General features: G+C 37.5%; 2 non-coding genes across 2 annotated transcripts; both read left to right on the plus strand.

The window, feature by feature from the left end:
• The first annotated feature begins 12,158 nt into the window (after positions 1-12,158).
• On the plus strand, positions 12,159-12,265 carry LOC121211877 (small nucleolar RNA R71). The gene has a single exon (XR_005907094.1). It is a non-coding gene; the product is annotated as a small nucleolar RNA R71 (small nucleolar RNA).
• Positions 12,266-16,587: 4,322 nt separating this feature from the next.
• LOC121211571 (small nucleolar RNA R71) lies at positions 16,588-16,693 on the plus strand. The gene has a single exon (XR_005906793.1). It is a non-coding gene; the product is annotated as a small nucleolar RNA R71 (small nucleolar RNA).
• Positions 16,694-21,031: the final 4,338 nt, after the last annotated feature.

The raw sequence follows: 21,031 nt of genomic DNA on the forward strand, positions 1-21,031 counted from the left end.
CAATCCCTTTCTCATGAGTTTATGAATCAAGATTTTTCCTCCAAGCTTTGATGGAGTCAAGAATTGAATACCTCTAGTAAACTTAACTTGAAAGTATTCATCCTAAGCAAATGTACCAAGAATGGATGACACAGACTTATGACAAAGAAGGTTCGTCCAAAGAATTTCATAAAGGAAACCTTGTGCTGAAAGGGATCCTTCCCATGCAAAAGGATACCGAATTGGGAAGGGCCATACGTTGCGAAGAGGGCTTTCTCTAGAGGTGTACTGATTTTGACAAGAAATGGATAGGAAGAATTTATCTGATCCAGTGAATTCGGACTCGGTCAAGGAGTACTTTGTCTGAAGGAGAAGGGAAGCCAAGGTGAAAACCCGCAAAGGGCACTTTGGGACTTCTGTTTCAAAAAAAAGGAAAAAAGAAAAGAAAAAGAGGAAAAAAAATAAAAAATAAAAAATAGAGAGGCCAAGGTGAAAACCCGCAAAGGTCGCCTTGAGACCAAAGGGGTTTTGAGTTGAAAACCCGAAAGGACAGCTCAAATTTGGAAAGTCATGCAGTGACCTTGCTATACTGGATTCAAAGAGAAGTGAAGTATGTTACATATCGAGGCCTCAACGAATTACTTTGGATCTTTTAAACACATGTTGAACTCAAGAAAGTCTTCATGGAGCTGGTGTATAGACACTTAAGCGGCGATATCGGGGGCATCTGATTTCTGTCCTATTTACTATCTTTGGATTCTTTTTCTTTGCAAAGATATGTTCTCAAGTTAATCTTTTTGTATTCCTTCCAATAATTTGTCCAAATCTAATTATCCTCAGGATCAATTTATTTGTCTCCCATTATTCATAAAGCATGTTACATTGAAATAATGATAGATGAACTAAAATATCTTCACAAATGAAGTTTTGCATATTACTCTAGAAATTTCTAGATAATACAAGAAACTGAAACAAAACAATTTTTTTAAGGAATTCCCATATGTGAGGGTCGGATGTACTCGGGGAAACTAAAATTTCTTCTTCATTCTAAATGATGATTGAACAAATCAAACGATTCGATCCTAGGAGAGGATCATCTTACAGACATTTTCAGCGGGTCATAGCATTTGAAGAATGGTACAAACCCACAAGTTGAGTTGGAATGAGACTTCGAGAGAAGTAAGGATAAACTTCGATGAAGGAATGAGTGATGACATTCGAAATAGGAATCATTTTCATAACATTTTGCATTATAAATGTCTAATTAGGAGAATTTGACTCACTTCGATCATAGCATCCTAATTATTAGGCATGAACTCATACGCATTCTATAGGTTATGTCTTTTGTAGGACAATGTAGATCAAAGAAACAAGATTTGGCATCCTTGTGTTTATAGGGAACAGATCGAAGATAGCAGATTTGACATTCCTGTACTTACAGCGAAGCAGATCGAAGATTTCAGCATGGCATCCCTGTGTTTATAGGGAACAAGTTGAAGATAGCAGATTTGGCATCCCTGTGTTTATAGGGAACAGATCGAAGATAATAGATCTGGCACTCTTGTGCTTACAGCGAAGCAGATCGAGGATTTCAGCATGGCATCTCTGTGTTTATAGGGAACAAGTTGAAGATAGCAGATTTGGCATCTCTATATTGTCAGAGATCACATCGAAGATAGCAGATTTGGCATCTCTGTATTGGCAGAGAGCAGATCGAAGACATAGCTGATTTGGCTTTCACCTGTTTACGTTGAAGCAAATCTAAGATGATTTGGCATCTATTTATTGTCAGTGAACAAATCGAAGTCTGGCATCTCCACTTCGACGGAGGGCAGACACATAGCAGATCCAACCTTCAGATGTTTATACTGAAGCAGATCCAAGATGGTTTGGCATCCTTGTGCTTACAAGGAGCAAATCGAAGACATAGCTGATTTGGCTTTCACATGCTTACGTTAAAGCAAATCTAAGATGATTTGGCATCTCTGTATTGTCAGGGAACAAATCAAAGAAGCAGATTTGGCGTCTCTGTGTTCGACGGAGAGCAGATCGAAGATATCAACATGACAGTCATGAGTTTGCAAGGAGCAGATTGAAGAAGCAAATTTGGCGTCTTTGTATTAGACGGGGAGCAGATCGAAAATAACAGATTTGGCGTCTCTGTATTAAACAGGGAGCAGATCAAAGATAGTAGATATCGCCTTCCTGAGTTGCAGTGAAGCAGATTGAAGCCGTCAATAGGCCATTTAAAGAAGATCAAGGATCAAGAACTCAAGACTCGACGAGCCCGGGCAAAATTGGTCCTTTTATAGTCTTTGCTCTATTCCTGTTACACAGCAATGAGCAAAGAGGGGCAGCTGTAGACACTCAATTTTTCCCGGCCCATTTCAGTATTTAAAATAATAAACCCCAAAAAATAAAAATAAAACAAAGTCCAAGTCCAGTACAAAATTACAAACATATAATTTGGCCCAATCAGAATGGCCCATTACTTGAAAAGATTTAAGGTCCATCTATAAGCTTGACTCATATGGAAATATAATCTTTAAGGATATGCAATCTTAGATACGATATGCAATCTTAGATATGATACAATCTTAGATATGACATGCAATCTTGGATATGATATGCAATCTTGAAGATATGATCTTGTAATCTTAGAGATTTAATTTGTAGATATCCTTTAATCTTAACCGTTGATGTAATTGATCTATACCGTTGGATTTGGAGAGGCTCAACTATAAATAGAGGCCTCTCCATTCATTGTAAATCACTTGAGTTTTGGGAAGCAATAAGAATTCTTGAGAGCATTCACTCAAATTTCTCTCCCTCTTGCGTTCTTACTCTCTGTGGTTTCTTCTTATTTTATTCTTCGTCTATCTTAGTTTTTCAACATTTTTTATTTTAATTTCTTCATTTTTCAAATATGTATATTTATTCCTATCTTTTATACATTTGATTATGTACTTTATATATTATAATATTTAACCTTTTTATATAGTTTATTTTCAAATATGTATTTTCTATGCATGTATATATATTATATTATATATCATGTATATTGTATATCATCTATTATATTATTTATGTTTCACATTATTCATTCTATTATTTATAATTCTAAAATTCGTAAATTATCATTATTAAATATCATATTTTTTTTGTATTGTATGTATATTTTGTTAACAATTACTCACTTTATTTTATATTTTTTATATATACTAATTCTTTATATATTTTTATATTGTATATATCATTTATGTATTAAATGTTATTTTACAATTATTATGTGATGTTGTATTTTATGAACATGTACATTGATATTATATTACTATTTTTTTTATATATCATGCATCACTTTTTAAATTAATTATTACTTTGTATGTTTGTATGTTTTGCTTATTCATCTTCAATATATGCTATGTATAACTTTGTACGTATATTGTTAAGATTTGCTATATTTATTATATGTATGTATCTAACGTATGATTTTTATGTTATTGCTAACATATTGTTTAGATGCATGTTTTATTATTGCAATATTCTTTCTTATATGTTACAATGTGTATGATTCTTTACATATCAATAAAAAAGAGATTCCAAAGTTTTCAAATAAAAAAGGCAATGCTTGGTATTTGGAAGCTTCGAGAAAGGTGGTGCCCTAACTTACTGGGCTGCAGCTTTTCTCGTTGAGTTCGAATAGTCAAGCACCCTTCTAAGTTTTTAAGGTTTTCAAAATATGAGCAACTGTCTTGGAATTTCAAAGCGTTGTGTCCTAACTTACTGGATATGGCATTTTGTTGTTTCAAGATAGGGATTTTCAAAAAAGGCTAGTTGAGTTTCGAATGTCATAAAAATATTGCATCCTAACTTATTGGATGTGATATTTTGATTCATTTGATACAAGTGAACTGTAATTTTTTTAAGGGGATTACATCTTAGAACTTTCAAATTTCCGACATTAAAGACACTTGATAATCAATTAGGTACCAATTTTGTGCGTTACGAGGGTGCTAACCCTTCCTCGTACGTAACCGACTCCCGAATCTGTTTTCTCGACTTTCGTAGACCAAAACTAATGATTTTAAAACAAAATGTTTTAAAGGTGATCCAATCTGTGATTGGTGGCGACTCCCATTCTCGTTTTTCTTAAAGTCGATTCCCATTTTCCAAAACTCGATTTAAAAATGGTTTCGACATAAGTAAAGACCACGTTTCCGGTAAGATTTTCAGGGACGAAAATCCCTAAAGGGGGTAGAGTTGTGATATCTTGAATTAGGGCCTAATCGGAATAGTGGTTTTGGGACCACAAATCTGAGATAGAAATAATTATTTTATAATTATTTTGAGGTCTATGATATGATTGCATGATTGTGTGAAAATTTCGTGGAGAAATTCTATGCATAAAGTGCTTAATTTGAAGTTAGGGACTAAATTGAATAAGTTGCAAAACTTGTATTCTAGAAGTTTCTAGTATGAAATTGCTTTGAAATATTAATTAGGAGGTCTTAAATAGCAATTTGACCAATTTCTAAGTTTATGGACAAAAATTGGACATGGATGGAATTTTTGAAAGTTTAGTAAGGAAGGGCATTTTGGTCATTTGGATATTAAATGAAATAAAATGGGAAAAATAACAAAAAAAATGATCATCTTCTCCATAAGTTGCTGCTGAATTTTGCTCTCCACCATAGCTAGGGTTTCAACACTTTTAAGCCTTGATTGTAAGTGATTTCTATGCCCGTTTTTAATGTTATTTACATTTTTGAAATCCTCATAACTCGATTTACCTGTTTCTACCAATATTTTGAGCTAGGGTTTATATTTAAAAATTTACCCATGAATGATATGAACGAATTTTGATGTTTTATGGTAGAATATGATGCTTGCGATTGTGTTAAACAACTTTTGCTAAGTGATTTTACGTAAAAACGACTAAAATGACATAATCGGTAAAAATACCTATGTTCATAAGTACATGTTAGAGTGAGAATTGGATGTTGCTGTAGAAGGGAAAAATTATCAGCATATCATAAAATATAAGAAAATAGGATGAATTTTAATTTACGAGCTTTGGGGGAAAAGTGTAAATATGTGAAAGTTTAGGGGCAAAATTGTAATTTTTCAAAAATATGATTTTGGGTTGATTTGAATAATATGAGTCCTAATTAGGCTATATTTGAAATGATAGAGCAAGAAAAATCGAAATTCGGGCTAAAATCGGCAAAATACCAAGTTGTGGACAAATTGGTAAAAATGACTATTTTCGCATACGAGGTAAGTTCATGTGTAAATAAGGTAACATAATTTTTATTTTAAGTGATTTAATGTTATTTATATGATATGATACTTATTATCATGAAATATGATGTTTTGTGAATTATTATTTGGTGATATGCAAATTATGTGAACAATTTAATAAGTATGAGATGTTAGCAAATATCGATTTCTATATTCCGAAGAAGGCGATCGAAATGTGTAATTGAAAAGAATCCCGTTGAACCTTAGGAATAGATTCGGATATTTGGGCATCCGAACTCGTTGAGTTAAGTCCGAGTTCACTTATGGATGTGAACGTCCGAACTCGTTGAGTTGAGTCCGAGTTTGTGAGATGTAAGTAAGCATCCGAGCTCGTTGAGTTGAGTCCGAGTTCACTTATGGATGCGAACGCCCGAGATCATTGAGTTGAGTCCGGGTCCGCTTATGGGTGGGTCACATGGTAGCTTGGCTACATATGTTGCACTTATGTGCAAACTTTCCATGTATCCGAGTTATATTTCGATGTGTTCAATGGGTAAAATTCTAGTGAAATGGAAGAATACTCAAGATGCAAGTGACGTATTGATAAGTGTTGTGGGATGGGCACTTTGGACAGGTATGTACTTAACCCTCGGGTTGAGACTTGATACGACAACAATAATGTAGTAAGACGATGAATAGTAATGTGATATATGTTTTGGTGATATTATGCTAATGTTGGTTGGTATAATTGCTTTGTTAAGTTATTTGTTATTTGCATGTGAACTTACTAATCATTTATGCTTACTCCTTTCATTCCATTCCTTGTAGTTTTGACAAGTCGGTTTGGAGATCAGGACGGTCGGAGGCAAGATCACACTATCAATGGACCATCTCGGTATGGTGGCTTGCATATTTTGGGAATATGGCATGTATAGCATTATAATCCTTTTGTGTATATAATCTTATGATATAGCTCATGGATGGAATGGAAATATTTTAGAATGATTAGCTATTGGAGTGGCTAATCGAGATTATATTTGATAACACGTATGCTTTATGTGCTAACTAATCTATGGAAATCCATAAAATGATGAAATTGGCTATAAAATAGAATCACAGAGCAGCAGTGACGTGAATTTGAAAAATCACTAAAAATAGTAGAAATATAATTAGATGATTCATAAAATATGTAATTGAAGATTAATGAATCTATTTTCATGTAGAAGAATCAAAATAGGTAAAAAAGTTGTATTTTATGAGATATTTACGTTTTGATGAAACAAGGTCAGAGCAATTTCTAGATTCCCTGTTTTGACTTTATAAATTCACCATAAATTGTGTAAAAATAATTAGGACTCACATTTTATATGTATGGATTTCTTATTGAGTCTAGTTTTATGAGAAATAAACAGAATAGTCATTGAAATAGTGTAGTGGGAGATATCTAATTTGTAATTCACGGGGGTCAGAGTAGCCGAACCTTGAAACAGGGGAGACTTTAACCAATAAACTGTACTAATTAGCCAAACCAAAAATTCTATAAAAAAAATTAGTAAGTAGATATATGAGTCTAGTTTCAAGGAAAATTTACGGAATTGGATTTTGAGTTTCGTAACTCGAGATATGTATTTTTTAGCGACTGTGACGCAGTTAGCCAGCTTATCTGGAAATTCTAAAATAAATTGTTTGAGTTGTTTAATTAATGAATTAAGTCCATTAACATCTCGTGCTCGACTCCGGCGACGGTCTCGGGTACGGGGGTGTTACAAAAAGTGAGCATGAAAGAAATAGTAGATGCTCTAAAGGCTCAAAATCTCACAAAAATTACGGCTTTTTGAGGTTTAAACCTATGAATTTCAACTCAAGATAATACCTAAACTTGGGAGAAACAACCTATAAAATTTTAAATTCAAAAGTCTACATATCATGCTTGATTCTTTAATATCTTAAAGTTTAAACAATCAATGCATGAATTCCTAAGTTTTAATTAAAGACATATCAATAAAAATCATAAATTAATTAGAATTTATTCTAATATTGGCATGAGAAGATCACATGATAATAAGACGCAATTTAGGGATTTCTAATAATGATATGAAAGACCCCCCACACTTAAGATGTACATTGCCCTCAATGTACAAAGATAGATATATTGAAAAAAATAGATTGATAATCATAAGATAGGGAGAGAAGTGAAACTTCCTGAATGATGAATGAACTCCTTGAATTGGGGTTATAGAGAATAATCGGCCAAAGCAATGATGAGGGTGAAGGAGGATACTCCGGTGGTGGTAGAGGTTGGGTTCCACAAATGCTGCGCCAAAAGAATATTATATCTCAAGTTGGCTATGGTCATGGTCGAGCAGGGCATGGCAGTCATGAAGAACCTCTCTCAGTGGAGTTTCAAGTTTTTGAGTAATAGTGAGCTTTGGAGCTCTTTATAACTGTGATAGAATCAAGAACTCTTTTAGGAAATATATAAGGAAGAATAAGTTCTCGTAATGAATTAGCCGAAATTAAAAATTGTAAAATAATAATTATAATAAGTTCTCATAATGAATTAGCCGAAATTAAAAATTGTAAAATAATAATTATAAAACCTAATAAAACTAAGATGAAAGAAAAATAAAAAGTAGTCTTAAATGAAAATAAAAGGAACAATATAAAATAATAAATAAAAGTTTTTAAACATCTTCATCGCCAGATGGTTCGCGAGGTGAGGGTGGCAATGAGATGTGGAAGTGCTGACAAATCTACTATAGAGTAGCATCAATGTTATTGAAGCGCCGAAAACACTGCTGCTCGAATCGAGTAAGGCATTCAGAGATGTTAGTGTATGAAGCCGCCACATGAACTGGACAATGAGGAGGTGGTGGCTGAGACGGTGGGTCCTCGGGAAGTGGATGGACATCATCATTAATGTCATCGGGGTCTTCCTCCTCGGTGGACTGGGCGAGGCGGTACTGAGGAGGGTGGGTTCATCGGCGCTTCTCGATCATCCTCATATTTAACATGTTCGATATGCCCTGTGGAGACATCTGGCCGATGAGAGTGAAGGAGGATGATTGGGCCGCTGTGTTGAGGAGCCCAAAGTGTCGAGCCAACCGAGTTACGTAGGGGCCAATGGAGATGACCCCCCTCCGATGCCACTCTGTCTAGTGGAGAATGGAAAGGGAAATAAAGTAGGTGAGGTCGAAGATGTACCCACTCACCATACTCTATAAAAATTAGGCGTCATGAGTGTTGATGACGCCGATGCTTTCTCGCCGGCATGTCAAAGTGTGTGCTAAGATGGTGTGTAGGTACCTCAAGGAGCGAGAGAGAGCCGATGCCTTGGAGTGGCTGGGATCGTAGGAAGCCGAGCTGGGGACCAAAGCATCCCAACACTTCAAATGGGAGTCGTGGATGTGGCGATGAAGGGTGTTGAGCTTGTTGACTTCCATGAACTCCTCCGTATAAATGCCCAAAATGATACTGAACTCGGGCAAACTTATCTGGCGAACTAAACAGCCAAGACGGAACTGGACCGTTCCAGGGTCATCGAAGTTTGTCATGACATCTTAAACATGGAAGGTCGAGGAAAGTTCAAGTGTAAGCTCAAGGTACGTCGGTTCGATGATCGCAAAGAAGAGTTCCCATGGATCGGTTGTCAGGAGGGCTCGGACATCGTCAGCCAACTGAACTTGTTCAAGCGTGGTCCAGTCAATGCAACGGCCCACACCTAAAGGTCGGGCCCAAAGTATCCAAAAAAGTTCCCCCTGATTTCTTGGTAGGAACTGGAGGAAGGGGTGTCGGTTTCCGAGATGGGACCTGAAGATAACGTTGCTCCTTTCCGCTTCTTCAAGGCGGGAACAATAATCTTTTTACCACTTGAGGACGACATTGTACCTGCATTGAAAAATCAAAGTTCAATCAATATGTCCCAAGAATAGTATGAAAAATCAAGGCTATATATTAATAGATAAAACTTAAAATAATTAAAGTAAATATATCAAGTTATAAAAAATAGGACTTATGAAAATAATGTTTCGGGAATATCTAATGAATGGATGCATGTGTGTAAGCATAAATTTCATGGAAACAAGAAAAATGGAAGAGTGTAGCATAATGTGGTAACTAAAATGACATAATTCTTATAAAGAGCAAAAGTATTATATTATTCTAACTATGAATATTCAAAAATAGTTCAATATAGCAAAGGAATCATGAAATAAGCAATATATTTAGAGAAAATCGAGAGAAAAGAGTAAACAAACACAAAAAGAAGGAACTTGGAGAATCGAAATCGGTGTTGTAGGCGGCGCACGGGCGTGGGGGGTAGGACTTGTGGAGTTACAGCGGCTAGGGTTAGGGATTTTTGGGGAGGAAGATGATGAATAGTGAGGGGTTTTTATAGATTTTGGGGAACACGGCTATGGCACACGCCCGTATGCCCTAATTTTTGCCAGTGTGTTTCGGGAATTTTAAATTTGGGCACGTCTGACATTCGACCCACGCCCGTGTTGCTCGGGCATGTGAGTGCACACGGCCATATCGCACGGTCGTGTCTCACTTTGTTTGCTTCTCCCACACCCATGTATATAGGTCCACACCCGTGTTAACTTGATAGGTTCACCCACGGATGATGGGCAAGGGTGTGTCGAACGCCCGTGCTAGTTTGACAGGTTCGCCCATGGTTTCGAGGCACGGGTGTGTCGAACACCCGTGTTGTTTTGGCAAGCTCGCCCACAGCCATGTCGTACGGTCGTGGCATCTTTATCACTTCCTGTGTTGGAAAAATTTTGCCCTGTTTTTGCACGGCCTAAGGCACGCCTGTGTACCAAGTCGTGTGGTATTTAGAGAGTCTGTGTACCATGATTCGGTTAGTACGTTAGATGTTAAAAACTCAAATTTAAAGAAATTAATACTATTAGTGCTCAAGTTGCCTCCCGAGAAGCGGTTATTTATAGTCTAAGCTCGACTTACATCTCTGGTGCGTGATCATGGTGAATCGAGGAGTTTACAATCCTTATCCCTGCTATCAATTTTATCAACGTAAGGTTTAAGACGACTACCATTTACCTTGAACGTGCCAAATTTGGAGTGGTTTACCTCGACCATACCGTATGGAAAAATACTAATTACCGTAAGAGAGGTTTCTTCATTTGGTTTAGAAGTGGCGATTCGAGGATTTGCTACATCGAGTAATACTTTGTCTTTAACTTTAAGTTGATTTTTGGAGGAATTAAGCTTCTCATGGCGTGGTTTTGGTTTATCGTGTTTTCTTGGTTTAGGTGTCTCCCATTCATCTAGCTCCTCAATTTGTAACCTTCGTTCTTCATGGATAGGTTCTTTGTTGTTGCTTGGCTTATGTATGTTCTTCGAACCTGTTTTCAACAAAGAAGGCTGCACTATATGGTTAGTTTTAGCCAAATAATTTGTACAGTCACCTTCGATTTTTGATGTGTTATTCGAATTACGGGCTTGAAGGGTGATGTTTCGTCTCCCACACGAAGTGTGAGTTCACCTGTGCCAATGTCAATAATTGTTCTGGCGGTTGCTAAAAAGGGCCTTCCTAAAATTAAAGGGACGTTGCTATCCTCCTTTATGTCTAGAACAACAAAATCAACTGGGAATATAAATTTGTTGATTTTAATGAGTACATCTTCAATAATACCCCTAGGAAATCAGATAGTTTTATCTGCTAATTGAATGCTTATCCTAGTTTGTTTGGGTTTCCCTAGACCTAGTTGCTTAAATAATTTGTAAGGCATAACATTGATACTTGCCCCTAAATCAGCCAACGCATTATTAAAATCTAAACTACCAATTAAACAAGGAATTGTAAAACTCCCTGGATCTTTTAGTTTGTTAGGAAGCTTATTCTGTAGAATGGCTGAGCAGACCAAGTTCAGCTCCACATGCGATGCTTCATATAACTTCCGTTTATTTTCCAAAAGCTCCTTTAAAAACTTAACTGCGTTTGGCATCTGCGAAAGGGCTTCAATAAACAGTAAGTTAATATGTAGTTTCTTTAGCAATTTAAGGAATTTACCAAATTTTTCGTTTGAGCGGTCTTTCCTTGTCACATTGGGGTATGGCACGCGAGGTTTATATCCTGTAATCATCGGCTTTGGCTCATTGTGGCCTACCTCATCCTTACCTATCTTACCACCGTTTCTGGCCTTGGTTCTGCAACTAGCCCTTCCTCATCTTGAATGGCAATCGCGTTGAGTTGCTCCCTTGTATTAGATTCAGTGTTGCTTGGCAGGCTACCTTGTGGTCGTTCGGAAATCAACTTGGCGAGCTGTCCAATCTGAGTTTCGAGCCCCTAGATTGATGCTTGTTGATTTTTGAGTACGGTCTCGGTATTCTAAAAATGAGTTTCTGACACTGAGATGAATTTTGTTAGCATCTCCTCAAGGTTCGAGTTTTTCTCTTCTTGGTAGGGTGGTTGTTGGAAGCCTAGAAGTGGTGATCTCTGATTCCCTTGGCCTTCCCATGAAAAATTAGGGTGGTTCCTCCAACCTGCATTGTAAGTATTGTTATAGGGATTGTTTTGAGATTGAGGATTGTTACCCATGTAATTTAACCATTCGTTCTCTATGTTGTGGCCATAAGGTGGGTATTTTGAACTGCTTGATCCGCCTCCACTTGCTTCGCATTGCATTACTAGGTGAACCTGTGAAGAACTAAGGAAACCATTAATTTTCTTATTCAAGAGTTCTACCTGATTAGAGAGCAAGGTGACCGTATCAACGTTATAAACGCCGGCTATTTTCATTGGTTTTGTCTTCATGACTTGCCACTGATAGTTATTCAGTCACATCTCCTCTATAAATTCATAGGTATCTTCAGGTGTCTTATTATTGATGGTTCCGCCAGCAGCTGTGTCAACCATTTGTCGAGTCGAAGGATTCAAGCCATTATGAAATGTTTGAACCTGTAGCCAAAGCGGTAACCCATGGTGAGGGAATTTTCTCAAGAGGTCCTTGTATCTCTCCCATGCATCGTAAAGTGTTTCTAAATCTATCTGCACAAAGGAAGAAATATCATTACGTAATTTAGCCGTTTTAGCCGGTGAAAAATATTTTAATAAAAAATTTTCAGTCATTTGTTCCCAAGTAGTGATTGACCCTCGTGGCAACGAGCTCAACCACTGTTTAGCTTTGTTTCTCAATGAAAAATGGAATAACCGAAAACGAATGGTGTCATTAGAAACGCCATTAATTTTAAATGTATCACATAGTTCCAAAAAGTTTGCCAAGTGAGCGTTGGGATCCTCGTCCTGCAAACCATCAAACTGAACAAACTGTTGTATCATTAGGTTTCAGTTCAAAAGTATTTGCGGCTACAGTCGGTCTAACTATACTCGATTCAATTCCTGTTAAAAAAGGATTAGCATAATCATACATAGTACGCGGAGCAGGATTCTAATTAACAGCAATCGCAGGAGGTAGCGGATTTTCTTGGTTTTCAGCCATCTCCCCGGATGTTGTTGAAGTATCGCCCTCTTGCTCGTCCTCTGTGTATCTTAGGCTTCGTCTTATTTCTATCCAGTTTCTGCAAACTGTGCGGTCGATCTCACCTCAAAAAGTAGTGGTCCTGACGGGTTTCTTCTTGTCATAAACTAGAAAAACCTGTCAGAAGGAAATAAGAGAAAAATTAGAAAAGAAAATAAAAATTTAAATTGTAATAAAAGTAAAGTGGCTAAAGTAATAAAAATTGAGTTTTCCTAATATCCTAATTCCCCGGCAACAGTGCCAAAAACTTGATGCGTGATATTCGTAACAGGTTTTAAAGATTTATAAATGAAACGTTCTTGAGACTAAGTTATTATCACTATTAAGGCAAGTGTACCTATCGAACAGTAGTATAGTTCAGCAAGACCGGATTGTTGAACCCAAAGGAACTACGAGTACTAGTATTTACTTCTTTTTTATTATCTAGCCTAAAATTTAAGAGGTTTGGTTGTCTAAACTAATTACTAACTAAGAATGCACAGAAAGAAAAATTTGGGAAAATACTTTTGGGAAAATTCGATTGATTGAGACAATACCTAAGGACAAATCCACCTAGACTTCACTTGTTATTTGACTCTGAATCAGACGATTTATTCATTTGACTTGATCCTTAGAAATCCCTAAGTTATATTATTATCTCTCTCGAGACTAATAACGCCTAACCCTAGGTTGAATAATTGTAATCTTTTTCTAATTAACACCCTAGAATTGCATTAACTCGATCTATGGATTCCCTTATTAGGTTTCACCCTAATCCGGTAAAATCTTGTCACCTATCTCTAGGCGCACAATCAACTCTGCTTAATTATGACAAATTTACTCTTAGACAGGCTCTATTCCTCCTCTGAATAAGAGCTTAACTTGAATCAATATCTTGGAAAATCAAAACAAGAATTAAGAACAAGTCAAATATTTATCATACAATTCAGATAATAATAACAAGATCTGTCTTAAGTTCCATTCCCTTTAGGTATTTAGAGGTTTAGTTCATACTTATGAAATAAAACATCTCAAAAGCATAAAGATAACAGAACATAAGAAAACCCAAAACTCTTGAAGGAACTTGAAGGGAGATCTCCAGTCTTGATGATGAATTTGGCTCTTGAGATGAATCAATCGGCTTTCCTTGAGTAATTTCTTGCATCCTACTCTGCATCCCCCTTCCTAAGTGCCTCTTCAAGTTTTTAAATAGGCTTTGGAATGCCTAAGAGCCGTCAAAATTGGCCTTTTTTGAATTGGACTAAACTTGGGTTCGACAAGGACACGCCCGTGTGCGATTACTGAAAGCCATGGTCAAGGCTATTAAATGGGCACGGATGTGTGATCCACTCATGTAAGTCGTGCTTCGATCCTGCCAAATTGACACGACCGTGTGACACACCCGTGTGAGGAAGTCCAAGCTGTGTTGTTTTCCTATATGGGTCAATTTTCTCCCTTTTTGGCCCGTTTCTCACTCTTTTTACCCTCCTATGCTCTCCTAAGTATAAAACATGAAATTAAAGGATTAGGAGCATCGAATTCACCAAATCTAAGAAGAAACCATCCATAAATGCGTTAGGCATGAGGTAAAAATATGTATAAATTACGGTTTATCAACGGGCATGACCGTGCTAAATTCCTAGTTTCAACCATAGTTCCTAGACACGGGCGTGTCGTACACCCATATTGGTTTGAAAGACTCGCCCACGGCCACGTTGCACGGCCGTGGCCACTTATCGTATCCCTTGCTGAGGAAAAATTTTGCCCTGTTTTCACACGGCCGTGTCTCCTCTCGTGGTGTGGGCACGGCCTAAGGCACACCCGTGTGCCTTGCCGTGTGGATTAAAGAACCTGTGTTTCAGTGACTCAGTTAGTGATTAGATGTTAAAACTAAAATTTTTAAAAAAGTTATCATCGTTAGTGCTCGGGTTGCCTCCCGAGGAGCGCTTATTTATAGTCTAAGCTCAATTTTACCTTTCTGGTGCATGGTCATGGTGGTGCGAGGAGTTTACACTCCTCATCCCTACTATCAATTTTATCAACATATGGTTTAAGAAAAGTATTATTTACCTTAAAAGTGCCAAATTTGGGATGAATTACCTCGACTATACCATATGGGAAAATACTGAGTACCGTAAGAGGGATTGCTTCGTTAGGTTCAGAAGTGGCAATGCGAGGGTCTGCTACATCTAATAGTACTTTCTCTCCAACCTTAAGTTGATTTGGTTCGACATTGAGCTCGTCATGGCGTGGTTTTGGTTTATCGTGTGTCCTCAGTTTATTTGTCTGCCATTCATCTAGCTCCTCGATTTGTAACATTTGTTCTTCATGGATAGGTTCTTTGTTGTTGCTTGGCTTATGTATGCTCTTCGAACCTATTTTCTACAAATAAGGTTGCACTATATGGTTAGTTTTAGCCAAATGATTTGTACAGTCATCTTTGATTTTTGATGTGTTATTCGAATTACGAGCTTGAAGGGTGATTGTTTCGTCTCCCACACGAAGTGTGAGTTCACCTATGCCAACATCAATTATTTTTTTAGCGGTTGCTAAAAAGGGCCTCCCTAAAATTAAAGGAACGTTACTATCCTCCTCTATGTCTAGAACAACGAAATCAACTGGGAATATAAATTTGTCAATTTTAACGAGTACATCTTCAATAATCCCCCTAGGAAATTTGATTTTTTTATCGGCTAATTGAATACTCATCCTAGTTTTTTTGGGTTTCCCAAGACCTAGTTGCTTAAACATTTTGTAAGGCATAACATTGATACTAGCCCCTAAATCAGCCAAAGCATTATTAACATCTAGGCTACCAATTAAACAGGGAATCATAAAACTCCTTGGATCTTTTAATTTGTTCGCCAGCTTATTCTACAGTATGGCTAAGCAAACCGCATTTAGCTACACATGCGACGCCTCATCCAACTTTTGCTTATTTGTTAAAAGTTCCTTTAGGAATTTGACTGCGTTTGGCATCTGCGAAAGAGCTTTAATAATTTAAGGAATTTACCGAATTGTTCGTCTGTGCGGTCTTTCCTTGTCGCGTTGGGATATGGCACACGAGGTTTGTACTCTTTACTTACCGGTTTCTGGTCATTGTGGTCCACCTCACCTTTACCTTTACTTACCACAGCTTCTTGCCTCAGTACTGGTTTAGGCACAACTAACCCTTCATCATCTTGAATGGTAATTGCATTGAGTTGCTCCCTTGGGTTAGATTGAGTGTTACTCGGCAGGCTACCTTGTGGTCGTTTAGATATCAATTTAGCGAGCTGACCTACCTGAGTTTCAAGCCCTTGGATCGATGCTTGTTGATTCTTAAGTGCTATCTCGGTATTCTAAAAATGAGTTTCTGACACCGAGATGAATTTTGTTATCAACTCCTCAAGGTTCGGCTTTTTCTCTTGTTGGTAGGGTGGTTATTGGAAGCCTGGAGGTGGTGGTCTCTGATTTCCTTGGCCTCCCCATGAAAAATTTGTGTGTTTGAGATCGAGGATTATTACCCAAGTAATTTAACTACTCGTTCTCTATGTTGTGGCCATAGGGTGGGTATTCTGAATTGCTTGATCCACCTCCATTTGCTTCGCACTGCATTACTGGGTGAACCTGTGAAGAACCAAGAAAACCGTCAATTTTTCTATTCAAAAGTTCTACCTGATTAGAGAGCATGGTGACCGAATCGACGTTAAAAACACCGGCTATTTTTGTTGGCTTTGTCCTCATGACTTGCCACTGATAATTATTCAGTGACATCTCTTCTATAAATTCATAAGCATCCTCAAGTATCTTATTATTGATAGTTCTGCCAGCGGCTGCGTCAATCATCTGTCGAGTCGAAGGATTCAGGCTATTATGAAACGTTTGAACCTACAACCAGAGTAGTAACCAATGGTGAGGTCACCTTCTTAACAGATCATTGATCTCTCCCATGCATCGTAGAGTGTCTCTAAATCCATCTGCACAAAAGAGGAGATATCATTACGTAATTTGGCTGTTTTAGCCGGCGGAAAATATTTTAATAAAAACGTTTCGGTCATTTGTTCCCAAGTAGTGATTGACCCTCGTGGTAACGAGTTCAACCATTGTTTAGCCTTATTCCTCAAGGAAAAAGGAAACAACCAAAGGCGAATGGCATCATTAGAAACGCCATTGATTTTAAAAGTGTCGTAAAACTCTAAGAAATTTTCCAAGTGAGCATTGGGATCCTCGTCCTGCAAACCATCAAACTGAACAAACTGTTGGATCATTTGAATGGTGTTAGGTTTCAGTTCAAAATTATTTGCAGTAACAGCAGGCCTAACTATGCTCGATTCAGTTCCTGTTAAAGAAGGTTTAGCATAATCATACATAGTACGTGGAGCAGGATTCTGATTAGCAGCAATTACAGGAGGTAGCGGATTTTCTTGGTTTTCAGCCATCTCCTCGATTATGGTTGAAGTATCGTCCTCTTGCTCTTCCTCTATGTATCATAAGTTTCACCTTATTTCTCTTCAGTTTCTGTGAACTATGCAATCGATCTCACAATCAAACAGTAATGGTCCCGAGGGTTTCTTCTAGTTATAAACTATAAAAACCTGCCAGGAACGAATAAAAGAAAAATTAGACAAGAAAATAAAATTTTAAATTGCAAATAAAGTAGAATGGCTAAAGTAATAAAAATCGAGTGTTCCTAATATCCTAGTTCCCCAGCAACGATGCAAAAAACTTGGTACGTAATATTCACGACAGGTTTTAAAAATTTATAATTAATAGTTCTTGAAACTAACGATTATCACGATGAAGGCAAGTGTACCTATCGAACAGTAGTATAGCTTTAGCAAAACCGGCTTGTCAAACCCAAAGGAACCAAGTGTACTAGTAATTACTTCCTTCTTATTATCTAGCTTAAAAATTAAGGGATTTGTTTATCTAAACTAATTAACTAAACTAAGAGTGCACAGAGAGAAATTGGGGAAAAAATTTTGGAAAAATTCGATTGATTAAGACAAAACCCAAGAAAAAATGACCTCACTTGTTATTTGACTCTAAATCAGATGATTTATTCATTTGACTTGATCTGTAGAAATCCCTAAGTTATATTATTATCTCTCTCGAGACTAATAACGTCTAACCCTAGGTTGATTAATTGAAATTTCTTTCTAATTAACGCCCTAGTGTTCATTAACTCGATCTATGGATCCACTTATTAGGTTTCACCTTAATCCGGTAAAATCTTATCACCCTATCTCTAGGCGTGCAATCAACTCCATTTAATTATGACAAATTTACTCTTAAACAGGGTCTATTCCTCCTCTGAATAAGAGCATTAACTTGAATCAATATCCTGGAATATTAAAACAAGAATTAAGAACACATAATTAAGAACAAGTCAAATATTTATCACACAATTCAGATAATAATAACAAGATCTTTCTTAGGTTTCATTCCCCTTTTGTATTTAGGGGGTTTAGTTCATAATTATAAAAGAAAATATCTCAGAAGAAAAATGAATTCAAAACATAAAGAAAACCCAAAACCCCTGAATGGAAATTGAAGGGGGATCTTCAGTCTTGACCATGAATTTGGCTTTTGAGAGGGACCAATTGGCTTCCCTTGAGTAATTCCTTGCTTCCTACTCCACGTGTCTGTTCTAAGTGCCTCCTCCGGTGTTTAAATAGGCTTTAGAATGCCTAAGAGCCCTCAAAAGTGGCCTTTTCCAAAAAAGGGTTATACTTGGGCTCAGCAGGGACACGCCTGTGTGACACGCCCGTGTGACACGCCCATGTGCAATTGCTCCAGCCCATGGTCAAGGCTGTTGAATAGGCACGAGCGTGTAGCCTACCCGTGTAAGTCGTGCCTCGATCCTACCAAATGGACACGACCATGTGACACGCCCGTGTGAGGAAGTCTAGGCAGTGTTGATTTCCCATGTGGGTCTATTTTTTCCGTTTTCAACCCATTTCTCGCTCTTTTTACTATCCTATGCTCACCTAAGTATAAAACATGAAATTAAAGGATTAGGAGCATCAAATTCACCAAATCTAAGGAGAAACCATCCATAAATGTGCTAAGCATGGGATAAAAATATGTATAAATTACGGTTTATCAATGGGGGTTCAGGGTTAGCGCATGGATGAAGGGCGGATCGGGTGTGTCTGTCGGGGCTTCAGTGGTTAGCCGAGGCTCTGTGTGTGTATGGCATGGGTTGTTTCAATAAGGGGAAGGGAAAGAAGGAAAATAGGAACTAAAGGAGGTGGAGGATGGTAGCGAAGGGAATAAGGGAGGAGAAAGGGGAAGGTTGGGACTGCGTGTTATGAAGGGGTGAACAGCAGCCAGAAAAAAGGGTGGTGAAAAGGTGCGGTGGCTAAGGTTTGTTGGTAGGATTTGGGCAGGAAGAAGAAAAACTAAAAAAAATTAAAATATGGGTTAGGGATTTAAGGTGTGACGCGGTCGTGTAAAGGCCCGTGTTAGGCCACACGGTCGTGTCACACGCCGGCCTTGTACACTCTCCTTCGCTTCTCCCATGTCTGTGTGACCTCACACACGCCCGTATAACCTCCCACACGCTAGTGTGGCTCGACCGTGTCTCACACATAGCCGTGTGCCTTACCCGTGTAACTCTCTAACTTATTTTAAAATTGAAAATTTTAGCTTCAGGTTTCACACGGCCAAGGACACACCCGTGTGTCCATCACACGGCCATGTCACACGTCCGTCTGGACTATTTTAGGCCGTGCCTCTATCGATTTTTGGGAAAAATTAAGGCTCAGGCTCCACACGGCCAAGGACACACCTGTGTGTCTCGACCGTGTAACTCACTGTTGATTTGTTTCAAGTTTTAAAACTAATTCAAAAGAGCCACACGGCCAAAGACACGCCCATGTGTCCAGGCCGTGTGGGTTTTAAAAACATTTTTTTAAATTAGTTAATTTCGAAAATATTATAAGATAAAATTAGTAAATTAGGAATGTTGATGTTTGGGTTGCCTACAGAGAAGCTCTTATTTAAAGTCTAAGCTCGACTTACCTCATATTTACACAGTTACGATGGTTCACGGAGTCGAAACTCCTCTTTCTCACTGTCAATTCTATTATCAACATAAGGTTTTAGCCGAGTAATATTTACCTTAAAAGTGCCAAATTTAGAATGATTTACCTCGATTGAACCGTATGGGAAAATATTCAGTACTGTAAAAGGAGTTGTTTCGTTTGCATTAAGCTCTAAAGTGGCAATTTGTGGGTCCGTTTTATCCAACAATACCTGATCTCCAACCTTAAAGTGGTTCATTCGATCCTTGTGCTCATCATGGTGTCTCTTTGGTTCATCATGTATTATTGGTTTCTCCTTAACCTGTGTCTGCCATTCATCTAGTTCATCAATCTGTAATCTTAGTTCCTCAAGAGTCATTTTTTTTTGTTACATGAGTTGGAACATGGCTCCATCACGTTTTTCTGAGGGGGTACCTGCAAAGAAGGTTGAGCCACAAGGTTACTCACATTAACAGAACTCATATATTCATCTCGATCACTAGATATTCTAACAGAATCACAAGCTTGGAGTTTAATCATATCATCACCTACACGAAGTATCAATTCACCTGTACCAACATCAATGATAGTTCTAGCAGTCGTTAATAAGGGGCGTCCTAAAATTAAAGGTACGTCACTATCCTTATCCATATCTAGAACAACAAAATCAACTGGGAAAATAAATTCATCAATTTTGACAAGCACGTCTTCAACAATACCCCTAGGAAATTTGATTCTTTTATCTGCTAATTGAATACTCATCCTATTTTTTTGGTTTCCCAAGACCTAGTTACTTAAACATTTTATAGGGCATGACATTAATACTAGCCACTAAATCAGCCAAAGCATTATTAACATTTAAACTACCAATTAAACAAGGAATAGTAAAACTCTCTAGATCTTTCAATTTGTTCGGTAGTTTATTCTGTAAAATGGCTAAAAACGGCATTTAGTTCCACATGCAACGCATCATCTAACTTTCGTTTATTTGCTAAAAGATCCTTTAAAATTTTCACTGAATTGGGATCTACGAAAGAGCTTCAATAAATGGTAAGTTAATATACATTTTTTTAGAAGTTCAAGAAATTTACCAAATTGTTCGTTGGTGTGGTCTTTCTTAGTCGCATTGGGATATGGAACTCGAGGTTTATACTCTTTACCGATCAATTCTTGCCTATTCTGGCTTACCTTAACCTTACCTTTACTTACCACACTTTCTTACCTTAGTTCTAGTCCATGTTCAACTAATCTTTCTTCATCTCTCACTGTAAAAGCATGAAGCTGCTCTCTTGGGTTAGTTTCGGCATTACTTGGCAAGCT

Source organism: Gossypium hirsutum, chromosome A12 (assembly GCF_007990345.1).
Source record: "Gossypium hirsutum isolate 1008001.06 chromosome A12, Gossypium_hirsutum_v2.1, whole genome shotgun sequence".
Classification (NCBI taxonomy): Eukaryota; Viridiplantae; Streptophyta; class Magnoliopsida; order Malvales; family Malvaceae; genus Gossypium; species Gossypium hirsutum.